The sequence below is a fragment of the Macaca thibetana genome, chromosome 14 (genome assembly GCF_024542745.1).
Source record: "Macaca thibetana thibetana isolate TM-01 chromosome 14, ASM2454274v1, whole genome shotgun sequence".
NCBI lineage: Eukaryota > Metazoa > Chordata > Mammalia > Primates > Cercopithecidae > Macaca > Macaca thibetana.
The window spans coordinates 101,129,963-101,153,155 of record NC_065591.1 but is presented as its reverse complement, the minus strand read 5'-3'; positions in this window follow the sequence as shown (position 1 = coordinate 101,153,155).

Below are 23,193 nucleotides of genomic sequence, written 5' to 3'. Positions count from 1 at the left end.
CAAAAAACTAAAAATAGAGCTGCTATATAATCCATCAATCCCTCTGCTGCGTATATACCCAAAAGAAAGGAAATTAGTATATCAAAGTGATATTTGCACTCCCATGTTTGTTGCAGTACTGTTCACAATAGCCAAGATTTGGGAGCACTCCAACTGTCCAAAAACAGGTGAACGGATCAAGAAAATATGGGTTAGAGGAAAAAATGGCAGACAGGAGGCAATATTAACTTGAAGCTCCCACTCAGACAGAGCAGTGTGTGGATACTCACATCATCAACTTTTGCTCCAAGAACTACCACAGGAACACACCAGGAAAGCTGAGATAATCCAAAGATCCTTTGAAGGAAGCAGCTTGCCAACGCAGGCTCTGTGATACGGTTGAAAAACTGAGAATGCCAAAAGTGTGTAAGGGGAAAAATCTGCCTAAGAACACACATCCTAACTGGGGAACCTGAAGGTTTAGGTTACGGGAGAAGGATTTAACCTTACCTGGAGCGGAGATCAGTTCAGAGAGCCAAGGGAACTATAGGGGTAGAGGAAGCAGTGGGAAAAGCCCTGTGAGCACTCTCAGTCACCAGGGAAGCCATCTGTGATCTATGGTTTTGTCCTGCAGGGGTCCTTAGGCAGGGCTGCAAGTGGAATTGAGAAAATACCACAGGGAGAAGGAAACTCCCAGCTAAACTTTGTAACAATTTTGACCAAACACAGTGCCCTGGACAGAATCTGGGTGAGGGACCAAAAAGGTAGTGCAGATATAAGCACAAAAGCCACAGCAGGCAGGGAGGTATGAAATCTGAGAACCCTGCTTGCTTTCTTTGGGGAAAGGCTTGTAGCCTGTGGAAAATTCTGAGCCCTGGTCACCAGCTGCCTGGAAATAATCCTGGTGTTGTTGTGGGGCATGGTGGAAGTGAGACTGGCCTTTTTGGCTGCCTGGAAGCTGGGTGAGGCCTGTCACTGCCAACTTTCCGCCAACTTTTGCCCTCGTGTCCTCATAGAGTTTTCTGTCTAGTAAGGAAGAAGACATTGAATTACTGGGGTTTTTTTGGTTTTTTGTTTTGTTTTGTTTTTGTTTTTGTTTTTTGTTTGTTTTGACAGAGTCTCGCTCTGTTGCCAGGTTGGAGTGCACCTGTACAACACAGGAGAGGCAGCCATAATCTCCCTGGGAACATAACTCCATTGGCCTGAGAACCACACTCCCATCCCCAACAGTGACCACAGCAAGCCCAACCCAAGGAGAGACTGAGCTCAGACACACCTAAACCTGTCCCCGCCTAATGGTCTTTCTCTACTCACCCTAGTAGGTGAAGACAAAGATCATAATCTCTTGGGAGCTACATGACCATGCCCACTGCCTGAGAAACCAGAATACTCATCCAGGTGACCCGAGGGCAAGCCTGTATCCTCCCTCTACTACCACAGCTGATGCTTTCTTGAAAGCTCCACCTCCTGGCTGGAGGCCAACCAACATAAAACCAGTGCACTAAACAAAAGTACAAACAAGGGCCATCACAGAGTCCACTTCACTCTCCTGCTAGCTCCACTGAAGCAGGTGCTGATATCCATGACTGAGAGACCTGAAGGCCAATCACATCAGAGGACTCCTTGAAGAAATTCCCCAGTACCAGCCTGGAGCCCAGTAGCTCTGCTGGGTGGCTAGACCCAGAAGAGAAATAACAATCACTGCAAGTAAGCCTCATCCCTAAGGAAAGGAGGAGAGCACCACATCAAGGGAGCGCCCATGAGAGCAAAGAATCTTAACAGCATCCGTTGAGCCCCAGATCTTCCCTCTGACACAGTCTACCCAAACGACAAAGAAACAGACAAACAAATCTGGTAATATGACAAAACAAAGTTCATTAACACCCCCAAAAGATCATACTAGCTTACCAACAATGGATCCAAACCAAGAAGAAATCTCTGAATTTCCAGAAAATAAACTCAAAAGGTTGATTACGAAGCTACTCAAGGAGACATCAGAGAAAGGTAAATACAAACTTAGAGAAAATTTTTTAAATAATACAAGGTATGGATGGAAAAATATCCAGTGAAATAGATAGCATTAATAAAAAACAATCGCAACTTCTGAATATCAAGCACACACTTCGAGAAATGCAAAATACACTGAAAAGTCTCAACAATAGAATCAAGCAAGTAGACAAAAGAACTTGAGAGCTCAAAGATGAGGCTTTTGAATTAACCCTATCTAACAAAAATAAACAAAAAAAGAAACAAAAATGAAATAGCCTCCAAGAACTTTAGGATTATGTTAAATGAATGAACCTAAGAATAATTGGTGTTCCTGAGGAAGAAGAGAAATTTAAAAGTTTGTAAAACATATTTGAGGGAGTAAGTTGTGAAAAACATGCCTGGCCTCACTAGAGATCTAGACATCCAAATACTAAAAGCTCAAAGAACACCCAGGAAATTCTATCACAAAAGATCATTGCTTAGGCCCAGAGTCATCAGGTTATCTAAAGACAAGATGAAAGAAAAAGTCTTAATAGCTGTGAAGCAAAAACATCAGGTATGCTGTAAAGGTAAGCCTATCAGATTAAGAGCAGATTTCTCATCCAGGCATGGTGGCTCACGCCTGTAATCCCAGCATTTTGGGAGGCAGAGACAGGTGGATCACGAGGTCAGGAGATTAAAATCATCCTGGCTAACATGGTGAAACCCCATCCCTACTAAAAATACAAAAAAAATTAGCCAGGCGTGGTGGCAAGCACCTGTAGTCCCAGCTACTTGGGAAGCTTGAAATGGAATCGCTTGAATCCAGGAGAGGGGGGTTGCAGTGAGCTGAGATTGTGCCACTGCACTCCAGTCTGGGCAACAGAGCAAGACTCAATCTCAAGAAAAAAAACAAAACAAACAAACAAAAACAGCAGATTTATCGACAGAAACCTTACAAACAAGAAGGGATCCAGGTCTTACCTCTAGTCTCCTTAAACAAAACAATTATTGGCCATTACTTTTGTATCCAGTAAAACTAAGCTTCATAAACGAAGGAAAGATACATTTTTTTCCAGACAAACCAAGGCTGAGTGAATTTGCCACTACCAACACAGCACTAAAAGTACTACTAAAGGGAGCTCTAAATATTGAAACAAATCCTTGAAATCTTGAAACAAAACTACCAAATTAAAACCTGCTTAAATAATAAATCTCACAGGACCTATAGAACAGTAACACAATGAAAAGAAAAACAATGTATTCCGGCAAAAACTAGCATAATGAATAGAATAGTATCTCACATCTTGAGACTAACATTGAATGTAAATGGCCTAAATGCTCCACTTAAAAGATACAGAGTGGCAGAATGGATAAGTATCCACCAACCAAGTATCTGCTGTCTTTGAGAGACTCACCTAAAACATAAGGAGTCACAGAAACTTAAGGTAAAGGTGTTGAAAAAGATATTCCATGCAAATGGACACTAAAAGCAAGCAGAAGTAGCTTTTCTTATATTAGGCAAAACAGACTTTAAAGCAACAACATTTAAAAAAGACAAAGAGGGATATTAGGTAATGATAAAAGGACTAGTCCAACAGGAAAATATTACAATCCTAAAAATATATGCACCTAACACTGGAGCTTCCAAATTTATACAACAGTTACTACTAGACCTAAGAAATGAGATTAGTGGCAAAACAATACAGTGGAGGATTTCCATACTCCGCTGACAGCACTAGATAGGTGAGCAGGACAGAATGCCAATAAAGAAACAATGGATTTAAACTATGCCCTAGAACAAATGGACTTAACAGATATGTACAGAACATTCTGCCCAACAACTGCAGAATGTACATTCTATTTACCAGCACATGGAACGTTCTCCAAGACAGATCATATGATAAACTACGAAACAAGTCTCAATAGATTTAAGAAAATCAAAATTATATCAAGTACTCTCTCAGATCGCAGTGGAATAGAATGGAAAATCAACTCCAAAAGGAACTCTCATAACCATGCAAATTCATGAAAATTGAATAACCTGCTCCTGAATAATCATTGGTTCAACAATGAAATCAATATGAAAATTTAAAAATTATTTGAACTGAATAATAGCAACACAACCTATAGAAACCTCTGGAATATAGCAAAAGCGATGCTAAGAGGAAAGTTCATACCATTAAATGCTTACATCATAAAGTCTGACAGAACACAAACAAACAATTTAAGATCACACCTCAAGGAACTAGAGAAACAAGAACAAAACAAACCCACACCCAGCAGAAGAAAAGAAATAACCAAGATCAGAGTAGAAGTAAATGAAATTGAAATACACATACATGCCAAAAAAAATAAATATATGAAACAAAGAGCTGGTTCTCTGAAAAGATAAACAAAACTGATGCACCATTAGTGAGATTAACCAAGAATATAAGAAAGAAGATCCAAACAACATCAATGAAAAATGAAATGGGAGATATTATAACTGATACCACAGAAATACAAAAGATTATAGAAGGCTACTATGAACACCTGCACATGCACAAACTAGAAAACCTAGAGGAGATGGATAAATTCCTAAAAATATACAATCCTCCTAAATTACATCAGGAAGAAATAGAAATTCTGAAAAGACCAATAATTAAGCATTGAGATTGAAATGGTAATTTTCAAATTTTCCAACAACAGAAAGTGCAGGACCAGATGGATTCATAGCTGAATTCTACCAGACATGAAAAGAAAAATTGATACCAATCCTATTACCACTATTCCAAAATACAGAGAAAGAGGGGATCCTCCCTAAATCATTATTTGAAGCCAGTTACCACCCTAATACCAAAACGAGGAAAGGAAATAACAAAAAAATAAAACTACAGACCAATATCCCTGATGAATACAGATGCAAAAATTCTCAACAAAACATGAGTTAACCAAATCCAACAGCATGTCAAAAAGATCACATGCCATGATCGAGTGGGTTTCATACCAGGGATACAAGGATGGTTTAACATACGTAAGTCAATAAATGTGATACACCACATAAATAAAATTATTAACAAAAATTACATGATCATCTCTATAGACACAGAAAAAGCATTTGACAAAATCCAGCATCCCTTTATTATTAAAACCCTCAGCAAAATCGGCATAGAAGGGACATAGCTCAACGTAATAAAAGTCATCACATCACCTTACTTCAAACTATACAATAAGGCTATAGTCACCAAAACATCATGGTACTGGTATAAAAATAGGCACATAAACCAATGGAACAGAATTGAGTCCAAATAAAGTAAAATACTTACAGCCAACTGATCTTTGACAAAGCATACAAAAACGTAAATTTGGGGAAAAGGCACCTTATTCAATAAATGGTGCTGGGAAAACTGGCAAGCCACATCTAGAAAATAAAACTGAATTCTCATTTCTCGCCTTATACAAAAATCAACTCAAGATGGATCAAAGACTTAAATCTAAGACCTAAAACCATAAAACTCCTAGAAGATAACATTAGAAAAGCACCTTTCTGGACATTGGCTTAGGCAAAGAATTAATTACTAAACCCCAAAAGCAAATGCAATAAAAACCAAAATAAATAAATGGGACCTACTTAAACTAAAAAGCTTCTGTACAGCAAAAGAAACAATCAGGAGAGTAAACAGACAACCCACAGAGTGGAAGAAAATCTTCCAACAAAGAACTAATATCCAGAATCTATAAGGAACTCAAACAAATCAGCAAGAAAAAAGCAATCCCATCAAAAAGTGAGCTAAGGACATGAATTGACAATTCTCAAAAGAAAATATATACATGGCCAACAGACACACCAAAAAAAATGCTCAACATCACTATTGAAAAGAAGTCATTACACAAAAAAGATACTTGCGCACATATGTTATAGAAGCACAATTTGCAATTGCAAAAATATGGAACCAACCCAAATCCCCGTCAATCAACTAGTGGATAAAGAAAATGTGGCATAGATATATATACACCATGAAATACCACTGAGCCATAAAAAGAAACAAAATAATGTTATTCACAGCAACACGGATGGAATTTCTGACCATTATTCTAAGTAAAGTAACTCAGGAATGGAAAACCAAATATTGTATGTTCTTACTTACAAGTGGAAGCTAAGCTATTAGGATGCAAAGGCATAAGAATGATGCAATGTACTTTGGGGACTTGGAAGAATTGGTGGGAGGGTGGTGAGGGACAAAAGACTACACATTTGGTAGAGTATACACTGCTCAAGGGATGGATGCCACAAAATCTCAGAAATCACCACCAAAGTACCTATTAATATAACCAAACACTACCTGTTCCTCAAAAACATTTTGAAATCAAAAAAAATTAAATAGGTATACTGTAAAGTTATAAAAATTTACTGGATTTGAACTGTTAGAAGTATAACTATACATTTCTTAAAAACTTGTAAGATGTCAGCCAGGCATAGTGGCTCACTCCTGTAACCCCAGCACTTTCAGAGGCCGAGGCGGGCAGATCACAAGGTCAGGAGACTGAGACCATCCTGTGAATGGTGAAACCCCATCTCTACTAAAAATACAAAAAATTAGCTGGGCATGGTGGTGGGCGCCTGTAGTCCCGGCTACTCAGGAGGCTGAAGTGGGAGAATGGCATGAACCAATGTATATATTGCATATTTTATGCATATTATTTTACTTTAATATTAGTCTTTCTTTTCTGAACAAAATGTCGAAGGGCAAAGACATGAAAACAATATTAGTCTTATCACAGCTGGGTAAAATAATATGCATAGAATAAGGAAAATATGAAATGTTACCAATGATTATCCCTGAATGAAGGTATTGTGGGTGATTATTTTATTATCTTAATATACAGTTTAATTTTTTCCTAGTTTTACATAAATAACCTGTATTATTTTCGTAACATCCCATTAAAAAAAAAAGAGAGAGAGAGAGAGACTGTTTTCTCAATGCAATGATAGGCTATTGCTTCAGGCACCCGAGTCAGAGATGTCTCCCTGTGCGTTTATGTAAAATGTCAGATAGGGCCCCCCTAAAGGAACCACTGCAGAATCCACCCCAGCAAGAATGGCTGGGGATGTCTCAGATTTCTGATCTGGCCAAGCTATTCCCTCTTTCTGGACGGCCTCATGAGTCGCCTCATCTTTCTGGCAATCTCATAGTGCATGCTTCAACACTTGGCTAAAATATCTGCTTCCTGAGCCTTTGCACACCCTTCCAGGAAGAATTGGGTGCTTTCTCCTCTGCAGTCCCATGATGTGGCTCAGTCTCACTTAAATATGAACAACATTTTCCCCAGTCATTAAGCTTTCTCAGAAAAGGAGCAGAGTTTTCTTTGCCATTAGACTATATCCCACTATAGGAGACCGATGAATATTTTCCAAGTGTTTGGGAATTTAAAGAGTGCTACAAGGTTTAACAGACAAATCTACCTATCCAGTAATGTTTTTGTGAAGGTATTTATTAATTTCTTAAACCACTACCAGGGAGTTTTCAGTCATGGTGGAAGGCAAAGAAGGAGCAGGCACTTTACATGTGAAAAGCAGGAGCAAGCAAGAGAGCATTGGGGAGGGTGCTACATACTTTTAAACCAACAGATCTTGTGTGATCTTGTGTGAATTATATACATATAACAAAATAATAATATATTTTGTTACTTTATATATATATTTTGTTATATATATTAAAATATATATAATTAAACATATATAAAGTATATATAGATAAAATATATATATTTTATATATAACAAAATATATAATTTATATATTATATTATATATTTATACATAATATATGATATATAATATACATTATATTATATGATATGATATATAATAAATTACATATAATATATAATGTATATTATATAAAATAATATATATTACATTATATATTATATGTGATTTATATAATATATATTATATAAATTACATATATAATATAGTATATATATTATATATGATGTATAATTTATGTATAATATATGTATTATATATTTACATATTATATATTTATATATTATATATTAGTTATATATGTATAAATTATATATATTTATATAGTATATATGAGTTATATATAATTTTATATATAATATAAAATTTTTTATATAATATATAAAAATATATTATATAAAATATATATAATATATATTATATATAAATTATACATAATATACTATATATAGTATATTATATATAAGTTATATATTATATAAATTACATATTACATATATTATATATAAATTACATATATTATATATAAATTATATATATTATATATATAATTTCCAGTGTTGGTAGTGAGGCCTAGTGGGAAGGTGTTTGGATCAAGGGTCTGAATCCCTCATGAATGGTTTGGGCCATCCCCTTGCTGATGCACAAGTTCTCACTCTGAGTTCACACAAGATCTGTTGGTTTAAAGTATGTAGCACCCTCCCCAATGCTCTCGCTTGCTCCTGCTTTTCACATGTAAAGTGCCTGCTCCTTCTTTGCCTTCCACCATGACTGAAAACTCCCTGAGACTTCACCAGGAGACAAGCATATGCCAGCACCATGCATCCTTTAAAGCCTGCAGAGCCATGAGCCAATCAAACCTCTTTTCTTTATAAATTACCCAGTCTTAGGTATTTCTTTAGAGCAATACAAGAATGGCCTGACAACCTCTCATCTTTTAGGATGGCTATTCTCAGAAAGTCACAAGGTAAGTGTTGGAGAGAATATGGAGAAATTGGAACCCTTGTACATTGTTGGTTGGTACAGCCATTATGGAAAACAGTATGGAGGTTCTTCAAAAAATAAAAATCAAACTACTAAATGACAAAGCAGACTCACTTCTGGATATATTTTCAAAAAAAAAGAAATCAGGGTCTCAAAAAGATATCTGTGCCCCCACGTTGACTGAAGCATTATTCACAGTAGCCAAGTCATGGAAGCAAGCTAAATGTTGATTGATGGATGAATGAATCAATAAAGAAAATATCATACATACATACAGTAGAATATTATTTAAAGTTAAAAAGAGGGAAATCCTACTTTTTGCGACAACATGGATGAACCTGAAAGTTGTTATGCTAAGTAAAATAAGTCAGGCACAGAAGGTCAAATATTACATGACACCACTTATATGATGAATCTAAAATAGTTAAACTCCTAGAACAAAAGAAGACAATGGTGATTGCCAGGGTCTGGGGGAAATGGGAAATGGGGAGATATTAGTCAAAGGGTACAAGTTTCAGTCATACAAGATAAGTCCCAGAGATCTAGTGTACAACATAGTGCTTACAGTTAACAATACTGTATTATATACTTAAAAGGGTCCTAAAAATGTAGACTTTATGTTAAGTGTTCCTATCACAAAATAATAACAATAATAATAAATAAGAGAGCAAAAGGAAACTTTTGGAGGTGATGAGGAGGTTTATGGTATAGATTCTGGTGATGGTTTTACAGCTTTATGGTTATATCCAAATTCATCATGGTGCATATATTAAACATGTACAGCTTTTTGTATTATAACAAAAATTGTATTAAAACATTTCAAAAGATATGACTGTGTACGTAGAAAACCTAAATAAATTCATAAATAAGCTATTAAAGTAAGACAGCTTACCAAGTTTGCTGAATGCAGTCAATATACAGTATCAATTCTACTTCTATGCTCCAGCGACAAAACTTTAGGAAATAAAAATTTTAATATACTAATTACAAGATGATAAAAAATATCTGTTAAATATCCCCAAAAGGAAAATGCTGAATTGCTAGAAGGTAGTGAAGACTGCCAGGCCCTATCTCCTGATGGGAAGAAACATGGAACCCTGAGAGGAAAGACGAATACCTGAGGAGTACCTAAACTGCTTTCATCCTGAGGACACGTGCCAATACCAAAACACCAGGCTTCGGGTGGAACCTAGCTCAACAAAGGTCACACAGCCAAGGGCAGGTCATTCAGAGGTGAGGAATCTTAAAAGAGACCTTCCCAATTTAAGTTGAGGCCCCTAGATGACTAAAGAAGAAGAAGGGAGGAAGTGGAGGGGAAGAGAAGGAGAATGGAAGAAAGGGAAGAAGGAAATAGAGGAAAAGAACGAATAAAAGGAAGAAAGAGGGCTAAGAGAATGCCTGAGAATATGTTCACACATCTTGGCAAAAATTATAAATGAAATATTAAGAAACTAAATCCCAAAAGATACATATGTGATAACATATCATGATTAAGTTGGATTTAACAAAGGAATCTTAGGAACTGATCAACTCAAGTCACCGTATTAGCAAATAAAAGCAAGAAATCGTATGCTCATCTCAGCGAATGCAAAAAGGAAAAAAAAACTTCCAAAAAATAAGTATTAATTTCTTATAGAAATTTTTAGCAAATATGAAGTCTCCAATCTAATCATGTTTATGTGCAACAAATGTGCAACAGGCATCATAAAAGGTAAAATCTTGAGAACTTTCCTTTGAGATTAGAAACTAGACAAGAATGTTCTATTCAATATTGCACAGGGAGTTCTCAGCAACATGGTAATAAAAAAGAAATAAAAGAAATAAGGTTTAGAAAGGAAGCAAGATAACATTTCAAAAGATATGATTGTGTATGTAGAAAACCTAAATACATCCATAAATAAGCTATTAAAGTAAGACAGCTTACCAAGTTTGCTGAATGCAAAGTCAATATACAATATCAATTCAATTTCTATGTTCCGGTAACAAAAATTTAGGAAATAAAAATTTTAATATACTAATTATAAGATGATAAAAAATATCTGTTATATAGAAATACATTTTTAAAGAATGTGAAATATCTATTTAAGGAAACTTCTGAAACCTAATATTGAGTTATATCTTAAAAGAAAAATAAAATAATAAATTTTATTTATTATTCTGAAAAACTTAAAATTGCAAACATGTCAATTCTCTCCAAATCAATTAATAAGTTCCCTGTAATCACAATAAAATTCCACTCTTTCAATTAAACTAATTGTTAACAACACTGCTACACACACACACACACACACACACACTCACACACGCACACAGAGTAAGTTTCTGGTCACCTTCAGAGGCCAAAGCAAACACAGAGAAAATATGTAATTTGAATAAAACAGAGACTGTGTTGTGAAAAGAAACGTTTTTTTTAAAATAATACTATCATGAAATCCTCACAACAATGAGAAAATGTGGCATCTATGAAATAAGAATACTATAAAAAAGAAAAACATCAATAACAGGAAAACAGCATTGACTATTAAAATTATAAAAGCATAAATTAAAAACTTAATAGAGAAGTTGCAAGGTAAAGTTTTAGCAAATCTTCTAGCAGCTAGAGCATAAAAACAAATTGAAAATAGGAGAAATAGTATAAGAAAATTAGAGGACAAGTCCAGCAGGTCTTTCATCCTTTTTTTTTTTTTTTTCGAGACGGAGTCTCGCTCTGTCGCCCAGGCTGGAGTGGAGTGGTGTGGTCTCAGCTCACTGCAAGCTCCACCTCCCGGGTTCACACCATTCTCCTGCCTCAGCCTTCCGAGTAGCTGGGACTACAGGCGCCCGCCACCAGGCCAGCTAATTTTTTGTATTTTTAGTGGAGATGGGGTTTCACCTTCTTAGCCAGGGCACCTTCTTAGCCAGGATGGTCTCGATCTCCTGACCTTGTGATCCACCCGCCTTGTCCTCCCAAAGTGCTGGGATTACTGGCGTGAGCAACTGCCCCTGGCCCAGTCTTACATCTTATTAATAGGTGCTTCAAAAAAAGAATCACAGAGTAATACACAGAAAACAATTCTAAAAATAGTGAACATGATACCCCCCATCAAAAGTGCCCCTTAAATGTTCAAAAATATGAGTTAAAAATTAACCCAAATCAGGACATATCATGACATATCAGAAAACTGAAAACAAAAAAGACAATCCTAAAGCCTTCAACAAGGGGAGAATATATTGTTCACACACAGGATCAAAGATAAATGCCTTTACCATTGTCAACAGCCATAGAAGACACTAAAAAACAATGGAACGATGCCTTCAAAAGTCTGCAAAAATAAATTATTTACAATCTAGAATCCCCTACCCAGTCAAATTATCATTTAATTGTGGCAGGAGTTGGGGAGGGAGAGACCAAACTACAGTAACTAAGACAGTTGATATTGAGAAAGGGGTAGAAAAGTTGATGAATGAAACAGAAAACCTATAACCCACATGTATATAGGTTTCTGCATCTAGGACAATGTCTGGCATATATCAGGCACTCAATAAATATATCTGGAATGTTGACTGAATACACAAACCTGGTACACAAGAGAGGCTGTATTGCAGGGTCAGTGGGCCAAGAACAGACTGTTTAACAATTGGTTGGAAAATGAAATATTCATATGAAAATAATAAATTCAGATTATGATAGACAAAAATTAAGTAATTTCATATGAAATAAAGACAAAGTAAAACTTTTAGGAAAAAACACAATTTTTTTAACTTTATATGCATAAAGATTTCTTCAACAAGGCACAAAAATGTATCATACAAAAATAAAAAGATTAAGTCAGTCTACATTAAAATCATAAACTTTTGTTTATCAAATGATACATTAAATAGAGTATAAGGCAAACCTTAGATTGGGGGAAGATATTTGTGCACGAATGACCAACCAAAGATTAGTGTCCAGGATATTCCAAGTTCATGGATTGGAAGAATTAATATTGTTAAAATATCCATACTACCCAAAGCAATCTACAGATTCAATACAATCCCTATCAAAATACCAATGCTATTCTTCACAGAAATGGAAAAAAAATCTAAAATTTGTACAAAACCACAAAAGAACATAAATAGCCAATGCAATACTGAGCAAAAAGAACACAGCAGGAGGCATCACACTACCTGACTTCAAAATATACTATAAAGGTATAGTAACTAAAATGGCATGGTAGTGTCATAAAAACAGAGACATAAACCAATGGAACATAATAGAAAACCCAGAAATAAATCCACACATCTACAGTCAACTGATTTTTGACAAAGACACCAAGAAAACATATTAGGAAAAGGACAGTGTTTTCAACAAATGGTGCTGGGAAAACCATATAATCACATACACAGTAATGAAACTAGACTCCTATCTCTCACTGTATATAAAAATCAAGTAAAGATGGATTCAAGACTTAAATGTAAGAGGTAAAACTACTAAACTACTAGGAGAAAACATACAGGAAATGCTTCACAACATTGGTCTAGTCAAGAATTTTTTGGATAATATCTTAAACGCATAGCAACAAAAGCAAAAATAGAAAAATAGGATGACATCAAACTCAAAAGCTTCTGCACAGCAAGGTAACAATCATCAGAGCAAAGAGACCACCTACAGAATAGGAGGAAATATTTGCAAACTATGCACCTAACAAGGGGTTAATATCCACAACATATAGAGACCTCAAACAACTCAGTAACAACCCGATTTAAAAAATGAGCAAAAGACCTGCATAGACATTTATCAAAAGAAGACATACAAATGACCACAGGTATATGAGAAAAATGTTGAACATAACTAACTAATAGAAAAATGCAGGCCAGGCATGGTGGCTCATGCCTGTAAATCCCAGCATTTTGGGAGGCCAAGGTGGGTGGATCACCTGAGGTCAGGAGTTCGAGACCAGGCTGACCAACATGGTGAAATCCCAGCTCTACTTAAAAAAAAAAAAAAAAAAACAAAATTAACCGGGCATGGCGGCAGGTACCTGTAATCCCAGCTACTCAGGAGGCTGAAGCAAGATAATCGCTTGATCCCGGGAGGCGGAGGCTGCAATGAGCCGAGATCGCGCCACTGCACTTCAGTTTGGGTGACAGAGTGACACTCTGTCACAAAAAAAAAAAAAAGAAAAAAGAAAAATGCAAATCAGAACCACAGGGAGATATCACCTCACCCCAGTTAGAATGACTATTATCAAAAAGATATTGGTTAATGGATACAATGTAGGTTATTCAGGTGATGAACACTCTAAAAGCCCTGACTTGGCCACTACAGTAACAAAATTGCATGTGTACCCCATAAATTTGTACAAATGAAAAGAAGATTTAAAATAATAAATGCTGGTGAGGATGTGGAGAAAGAGGAACTCTTATATAGTATTGGTACGGATGCAATTAGTACAGCCATTATTATAAACAGTGTGGAGGTTCCCCCCAAAATTAAAAATAGAACTTCCATATGATCCAGGAATCTCACTGCTGAGTATATATTCAAAGGAAATGAAATCAGTAGGTTGAAGAGCAAACTTCCATGCAGTCAGCTTCCATGTTTATTGCAACATTGTTCCCAATAGCCAGGATATGAAATCAGCCTAAGATATGAAATCAACCTGAAGATACGAAAAATTCATCAACAGAAGAATTTTTAAAATGTGGTATGTATACACCATGGAATACTATTCAACGATAAAAAGATAAAATTCTATTATTTGAGACAACATGGTTGAACCTGGTGTACACTATGTTTAATGAAATAAGCCAAGCACATGAGGACAAATACCACATAACATCACTCATTTGTAGAATCTGAAAAAGTTGATCTTATTAAAGTAGAGGGTAGAATAGTGGCTACCAGAGGCCAGGGGAGAGGAGAGATAGGAAGAGGTTTGTCAATGGGTACTGTTAGAGTTGGATTGAAGAAATTTGTTCTGGTGTGATATTGCACAGGGTGATAGTTAACAATAATGTATTGTTTAGGTCAAAATAGTTACAAGTTTTGAATGTTCTCATTACAAAAAAAAGATGTTTCAGATTATGAAAACACCAATTATCCTGATTTATTCATTACACAATGTATACATGTATCAAAACATCACACTGTACTCCATAAATATGTACAATTATATGTCAATTAAAAACAAAACAAAAAATAGGCTTCTGAAAAAAAAAAAAACCCTTAAGAATAAGGAAAAAAGGAAACCCAATAAAATAATGGGCAAAAGATACAAGGAACTTAACAAAACAAATATGAGTGAAAATATATATATATGAAAAGGTTTTCTATCTCATTAGCAATCAGAGAACATAAATTTAAACTATAAAGATATTGACAAGTTAGTTTGATACACACCTGATGGGAATGTGGAGAAAGTAATTCTTATATTCTGCTTACAGGCACGTATACTGAAATAACCACTTGGATAAATTAGAAATTTTCGTAAACTTGAACATTTATATAATCTATAAAATTGTACTTTTATAGTTTTCTGCTCCTATATAAAAATAGACTTTGAAACATGTAAATCATGTTCATAACAGTATTATTCATAATAGACTAAACATAAAAAAAGCCCAAATGTACATCAATGTTGGAATGGATAATGGTTTAATCATACAATGTTATCTTACCCGACTGTGAGAAAGGAAGAATTACATCCACATATACCAACATGGATGAACCCTAAAAGCAAGACTGTGAGCTGAAAGCAAGTACAAACAGAAGAATTCATAGTGTACTATTGACTTCATGTTCAAAAACATGCAAAATTGGAAATTATATTGTGTAGGAATTGTTATCCATGAAAACATAAAGCCATACAGAAAACAGTAACTAAAAATTCAAGTTAATGGATCCCTGTTGGGAGAAATGCTGAAGTTGTGATTGCAGAAGGAAACGCAAGGGCCTTAAAAATTGGAACTATCCTATGTCTTAACTAACTCTATGTCTGAAACGAATATTCTGTGTCTTAAAAGAAAGGTAGGCACTTTTATTTTTTTCATATACTTTTTTGGTGGGTGATTATTTTACACTTTTTAATTTTAAAAATATAGAAAAAGTAAAACAATTGAACTGAGATATCAAAACATTTTACAGAACTGAGAATTTTCAGAAACTGTGCTTCTAGAAGCTTGCCCCGTCACTACCAGGAGAATTCTAACCCAACAAATAATGGGAAAGTTCTGCCTTGACCATTCTGATATATTTATACTATACCAGTTACCCTATGCTAAAAGCATTGGCTTTGGAAGAACAGTTCTGTTTGCAGTTTCTGAAACTGAGTGAGTCTCAGTTTGCACATTTATGCAGTTAGGATTGACAGCAAGGATTGTTTAAAGATGAAATGGGATTGTGAGAGATAAATACCTGGCATACTTCTAGCACCAACAAATGGTGGTTCCCTTCCCTTCACCATCTGTGCCACCCTTTCTTATTAAGCTCCCCAGTTATTTGTACCAACTCACACAGTTTTCTGAACTTTCGGTTTGCTTGCCATTTTATTTGAAAGTACTTTTACAAATATTATTGCATTTGATCTTCCAATTTAAGAAATTACTATGCGAATGCGAACACTGACATTCATACAGATGAAAGACAACGGCAGCAATGTCCAAAATTCTGGAAAAATCCTGGTTGCGACTATTACATCTGTTATTCTCAAAATATATCTTTTAAGTCAAGAGAAAAGCTCTAATACCGGACACCTAAATGACATCTCTTAGGCTACTGCTTGACCCTAAAAGCATATCCTGTCAAATGCTCTTATTTGAAATTGGGAATTATATAATCACTAGACTGCTAAAAACCTAAAATTACAGAATCAAAGGGAGAACAACTCCAAGATTTACCCCTTTCAAAGAACTGAAATATATTTAAGCATGTTTCAGATACATTCACATCTTTCTGGAAAAAAAAGAAAATTCTCAACTGGAAATAGTGTAATTGCAACTCTGTGGCCTATTTTAGATACATTCCCTTGGGAAGAGCTGCCACTTAATTGTCAGCCCCATGAATTTAGAAGAATGTTTTATTCTGGCATCATCCCCAGAGCTCAAGACTTCACAGAGCTTAGAAGGAAACACTAACACATGACAAGGAATGCTCATCTAACAGCCTCCTTCCCCAATGACTACCTGACCCTTGACCTAATTAATTTTGTTCTTTTATTTTGTGGCTTTTCTACAATGAGAGTAAGTCACCTATGGCCTCAAATGCTAATTATGCAACCCACAACACACCCAGGAACAGTAAAGTGTACTGAGAAGGCATTATCTTCTTTTATCTTCCATCTTGAACAGTATTTTTGAGAGCAAAGCCTATAAAGAAAAGCTATGTGTCTCTATTGGCAACATTGTGACAGGCCTGTTCCTACAAGACTCAAAGGATTATTTCAGAGAATTTTATAGAACCAGGATGACCCATCGAGGGAAAGTCCCTTTCCTAATTGGCAGTGAAAAGTGAGTGTCACCAAAGCCCTGCACTGAGACCAAAGAGGTGGTAAGGAAGAGCTGTGCAATGAGCCATAAAACCTGACAAACCCTGGTGACCCGGAGTGACTTTAATGGCCACTCACAATCCATCCACATCCACTCACATATTTCATTTGTTCAGGCTGCTGCAAGAGGTGACAGAAAGGAAGTTGACTATTTCCATTCTTCTCATTTCTATTTTTGCCCCTCTTTGAGTCCTGGGTTTTTCCAAGAAAATCTTGTCCCTGGCTGTCAGACAAGATGTTCTGAGTTTTCATCAGCAGAAGAAGGCTTTTCGTATCAGGGCTTCCTAATCAATTTACAAATGAGAATAAATCAACTTTTGTTGAACTTTGAGTTTCACATGCTGAGCAAGGCACTTCACAAGTTGAATTTTTCTAAGAACCAATGAAAGATGAGTCAAAATTATATACCACCCCTCATCTGCACAGGGAAAAAAAAAAAACCTAAATAACTCTCTGTGTTATTTTACTGCTCTTCCTTTGCTCTTAAGCCCAAGTTCCACTGAGGACAGAAATTGCAAGAAAAAAACTTTATCTTGACAATCCAAGGTAGCTAAGTCCTGAGTAATTACTCAGTCTTTCAGGATTATCCCCCATTCTCAAACGTTTTTCTTTTCTACATCTCCACCGCGAGATGATAGGTAATAAGGTTCAGAGAAAAGCCTATCTAGTCTATTGACCTTCAGAGGAACCTAGGGTGAATCATGAATAAAGGTTTTCCAGAAGAAGAAAAAAAATGGTTTAACAATAAAGACAGGGAGAAAATTCCAGTTTAAGAGCAGAGCAACATTTGCACAGCTTAAAGATGAGAGAGGAGCCGGGACAATCGAGAGCAAACATGTCTCCCGAGTGAAACAGAGAGCTGTTCTCCTTGAGATGAGTATAATGAGAACTACAGGTTCAAAGGTTTCCCTGATCAGAAAAGAGTTATAAGGTCCACATGAGGTAAACCAAAGAGTTAGCATCAGTACAGGGTGGGGAAAAGGTGAAGGATATTGCTAAAGCGAAATATAAGCTAAGTGGCAGTGAATGTGACTAGGCATTACATCCTAGCAATTGTCCTAACCAACACAAGGATGCAGTTCAGGGCATTTCACAAACCAAAATTTGAAGAGAAACATTTGCTGGACATAGGCATTATCAAAGCAGGTACATGAGTGGGATGAGTGAGCAAACTGTGCCTGCCAGGAGTACCCAAGGAAGCCAACCCTGACTGGAGAAAATCTGGGAAAGTCAAGTTTAGACCATGATACCATACTTTCTTTCACAGATTCAGTTCAATCTGAGGGAAGATTGACAGCTGGAACTTTTTCCTCTGAAGACTGTGAGGAAAACACAGATACCCACTGATGGAAGCTAGCTTTGGGTAATTTACTAGATATTGAAGGAAAAAAGTCTTTTTTTCTGGTGAGAAATTCAGACACATTTAGATTTGAATGTATCTAAAATATGTTTAAATTTATTTCTAGTTTCAAAGAGTTCATTAAGAGCATGCCACATCTGGAGGGAGGAGAGCAAACAACTTTTGAAGCTTCTATTCTAAGAAGAGTAAGTCAAGCTAAGTTTGAAACTAGAAGAAGAGAAAATGTGAGCAATAAATTAGTGAGAAGTGAACCTTACGTTGAGAAAACAAACTTACCTGACCTTAGCTGTATACAACAGTCTCCTCCTTATCTGCAGAAGCTACATTTCAAGACTTCCAGTGGATCCCTGATACTGCAGATAACACTGAACCTTATATATACCATGTTTTGTTTGTTTCTTCATTTGCTTGTTTGTTTGTTTTCTGAGACAGAGTCTCGCTCTGTTGCCCAGGCTAGAGTGCAGTGGTGTGATCTCGGCTCAGGGCAACCTCTGCCTACCAGGTTAAAGCAATTCTTCTGCCTCAGTCTCCTGAGTAGCTGGGATTATAGGCATGCATCACCACACCTGGCTAATTTTCGTATTTTTAACAGAGACAGGGTTTCACTATATTGGCCAGGCTGGTTTCAAACTCCTAACCTCAAGTGATCTGCCCACCTCAGCCTCCTAAAGTGCTGGGATTACAGGTGTGAGCCACCGCTCCCGGTCTACTATGTTTTTTTCCTATACCTACATATCTATGATAAAGTTTAATTTTTAAATTAGGATGAGTATGAGATTAACAACAATAAAAAATTACATAACAATATACTTGAGTAAAAGTTATGTGAATGTCATTCCTCTTTCTCTCAAACTATCTTATTGTACTGTACCCTTCTTGTTGTGATGATGTGAGGTGATAAAATGCTTATGTGATGAGATGAAGTGAGGTGAATGACATAGGCATTGTGAGGTAACATTAGGCTACGATGGACCTTCTGATGATTTATCAGAAGGAGGATCATCTAATTCTAGTGATCCTAGATCATGGGGCCATGGCAACGCTGATGGCTGAATGTCAGGAGCAGACGGTATGAGTCACTGATGGATGGGTAGCATGCATGATGTGGATACACCATACAAAGGGCGATTCGCATCCCAGTGGACAGAGCTGGATGAGAGGCTTCATCGCACTGCTCAGAATGGCAGGTAATGTAAAACTTATGAACTGTTCATTTCTGGAATTTCCCATTTAATATTTTTGTACTGCAGTTGACCTACAGATAACAGATACCATGGAAAGGAAAAGCCACAGATGACAGGGGACTATTTTGTTTCTTCTAATGAGTACTCTTAGCTATGACTATTATTGACAGAAATGTATCTGTCATTGTTTATATTTAAAGATATCTCTACACCCAGTTTGGCAAACTTATATTGTGTTTGTAAGGAATTTAATTTTATAGGAAAAACAATACAGGCTAGTGATCACAAGTGTGGCCTCTGGTGTTTGGATTTTAACCCTGGCTCTCCATTTAGCGCCTGTGGGATGTAGCTCACTTAAACTATAGAAACTTCCATATCAGCACCTAGAAAGTAGGATCATTTCCACATAGCAGTCTATTATCTTTAACGAATATGAGTTTTCCCAATTTACTGAGTCTACTGATATTCTATCATTATTTTTACATGTGCTTTGTAATTTTGTAAAAATTTGTAAATTTTAGTTCAGCTCATCTTCAGCAAGATCTTCAGCAATTCCATGCAAAATAGGCTGAGATGAGACCCCATAGGACAGTTTTTTTCTTTCTTTACACTAAACCAATTTTTCTAAGAAAGTCATTATCAGGATTAAGTGGGTTAGTATTTGTGAAGGACTAAGAATAGTACCTAGCCATTCCCAGCAACATAATTACTCAACAAGTGAGTATTTGCTGAGAAATATTTCTTAGTTTGTAACTCCAGAGCAGCCACAGGATTCCAACTTCTCACAGATGACTTTTTCTACCCGAGATGCCCATTGTGACTGCTGTGTCTTCCGGTCAAAGGAAAGAATTCTAGACCCTATTTAAAAGACAATACAGCCTTTCCCAACTTCTAGCTTAGGCAGGGAGCTCACTTCCAGACACATAGGACCCTTGGCCTTGACTTCTAACCACCCCCTCCCATTGTTTGTAAAATTCTAGCCTCTTAGGCCTATAGCACGTTTCTTTTTGTTATTCTTCAACTTTTGAGTTCTGGGGTACATGTGTAGGATGTGCAGGTTTGTTGCATAAACGTATGCCATAGTGGTTTGCTGCACAGATCAACCCATCACCTAGGTATTAGACAGTCCAGCATCCATTAGTTATTCTTCCTGATGCTCTCCTTCCCCTAACCCCCTCAGACAGGCCCCAGTGTGTGTGTTCCCCTCCATGTGTCCATGTGTTCTCATCATTCAGCTGCTGCTTACAAGTGAGAACATTCGATGTTTGGTTTTCTGTTCCTGTGTTAGTTTGCAGAGGATAATGACTTCGAGCTCCAACTATGTCCCTGCAAAGGACAAGATCTTGTTCCTTTTTATGGCTGAAGAGCATTCCATGGTGTGTATGTACCACATTTTCTTTATCCAGTCTATCACTGATGGGCATTTGGGTGGATTCCATGTCTTTGCTATTGTGAATAGTGCTGCAATGAACATATGCGTGCATGTATCTTTATAGTAGAATGATTTATATTCCTTTGGGTATATATTCAGTAATGGGATTGCTGGGTCAAATGGTATTTCTGCTTCTAGATCTTTGAGGAATCACACACACCGTCTTCCACAATGGTTGAACTAATTTCACTCCTTCCAACTGTGTAAAAGTGTTTCTTTTTCTCCACAACCTCACCAGCACCTTTTGTTTCTTGACTGTTTAGTAATTGCCATTCTGACTGGTATAAGATGGTATCTCATTGTGGTTTTCATTTGTATTTCTCTAATCATCAGTGATGTTGAGATTTTTTTCCATATGTCTGTTGGCCACATGAATGCCTTCTTTTGAGAAGTCTGTTCATGTCCTTTTTCTACTTTTTAATAGAGTTGTTTTGTTTTTCTTGTAAATTTGTTTAAGTTCCTTCTAGACTCTGGATATTAGACCTTTGTCAGATGGATAGATTGCAAAACTTTTCTTCAATTTTGTAGGTTGTCTGTTCATGCTGATGATTGTTTTGCTGTGCAGAAGCTCTTTAGTTTATTCAGAACCCATTTGTCAATTTTTGCTTTTGTTGCAATTACTTTCAGCATTTTTGTCATGAAATCTTTGTCCATGCCTATATCTTGAATAGTATTGCCTAGATTTTCTTCTGGGTTTTTATAATTTTGGATTTTATATTGAAATCTTTAATCCAACTTGAGTTAATTTTTGTATAAGATATAAGGAAGGGGTCCAGTTTCCATTTTCTGCCTGTGGCTAGCCAGTTTTCCCAGCACCATTTGTCAAAAAGGAAATTTGTTCCCTGTTGCTTGTTTTTGTCAGGTTTGTCAAAGATCAGATGGTTGTAGGTGTGTGGTGTTATTTCTGAGTTCTCTATTCTGTTCCTTGGTCTATGTGTCTGTTTTTGTACCAGTACCATGCTTTTTTGGTTTCTGTAGCCTTGTAGTATAGTCTGAAGTCAGTTCGTGTGATGCCTCCAGCTTTGTTCTTTTTGCTTAGAGTCATCTTGGCTATTTGGGCTCTCTTTTGGTTCCATATGAATTTTAAAATAGTTTTTCCTAATTCAGTGAAGAGTGTTAATGGTAGTTTAATGGGAATAGCACTAAATTTATAAATTACTTTGGGCAGGATGGCCATTTTCAAAATATTGATTCTTCTTATCTATGAGCATAGAATGTTTTTCCATTTGCTTGTGTCCTCTCTGATTTCCTTGAGCAGTGGTTTGTAGTTCTCCTTGAAGAGGTCCTACACTTCCCTTGTTAGTTGTATTCCCAGCTATTTTATTCTCTTTGTAACAATTGTGAATGGGAATTCATTCATTATTTTGCTCTCTGCTTAGGCCTGTGGCAAATTTCAATAGCTCTGTGGGCTTTTCAGATTTAACCTATTCTCACGCTCTGACTTTGTTTCCTCTTTATTTCTAACTCCTCAAAATTTCTCTTTTTTTGCTTTTGAGCTGGACTGTGGGATTTCTGACTTTGTTACATTGTAACAACTCCACAAGTTGGGAATGTGCTATTCGCACTTCCTACATCAGTTCAGTCTACCATATGGATTGGAAGTCACCTGCTCTACATACATAACCATCAACACCAATGGTAAAAATACAGTAGAATGCAGCATAGAGACAGCTCCCAAACCAGAAAATACCTAAAACCCTTTGGTGAGCAATAAATTTTAACATTCACACATAAAATGTTATCTTAACATTTATTACTATTAAGTTATTTCATGCAATAATATCTGATCATGTTTGCATTATTATCTGAAAACCAAATTCATTCACCCTTCTAATGCATTTCCATTGTTAATTAAAAATTCAGGGTGTAATTGTTCACTCTCAGGGATAAAATCACATTTCTTTTTAGTTCTTTTCTAGGTTCCCCACATTATCTCCATATAGTTTTCTTTTTAATTAGACTATTAGCTTCTTCATTAAGATTTCATGCTGTTCTAAGTTAATACCTAATAAGCATTTTCAAAATACTGCG